Below are 655 nucleotides of genomic sequence, written 5' to 3' on the forward strand. Positions count from 1 at the left end.
TACCTTTCAAATTTTCTATTTTAAGAAATTTAAAATGAACAACTGTTAGGGGTAGATAGGACTGGAACATTAATTTTATGCTAGAAGCTTGTTTAAGTGTTTTGTGGGTACACAGTGTTCCTATATTGGCACAGTCAGATTGACCAGATGAAATTATACATATAAGTGAAAAAATTCAAGAATCATAGACTGTTAGAGATGGAAGGGGTCTTTAGGCTAGGGGTTCTTAGGTGTTTTGTGTGTGTCATGGTTACTTTAAGAAGAAAAAAACAGGTTTTTTTTAGAGTTTATGTTAAGAACCTCTGCCTTAGAATGTAGAATATTAGAACATGAAACACAAAATGTTGGAATTCCAAATGGGCTTAGAGATCACCTGCTCTAATCCTCTTATTTATAAGGAAATTAAGATTTAATGGTTAGTAACTTGCCCAGGATCATATCAAACTAGTAAGAGAACTAGCATCTGATCATTTCCTGATACCTAGACCAGTAGTTTCCCCTTGCCCCCACCACCACCACCACATTTTCTCCCTGTGATCATGCAAATCTTATTTTGTACTAGCGGTGGGACCCAGACAGTTTATCAACTAATATGCCTAGATTTCATAAAAGGCAAAACAATCAGGTGGTTTATATTAAATTGCACATATTCACT

This window comes from Sarcophilus harrisii, chromosome 2 (assembly GCF_902635505.1).
Source record: "Sarcophilus harrisii chromosome 2, mSarHar1.11, whole genome shotgun sequence".
Lineage (NCBI taxonomy): Eukaryota > Metazoa > Chordata > Mammalia > Dasyuromorphia > Dasyuridae > Sarcophilus > Sarcophilus harrisii.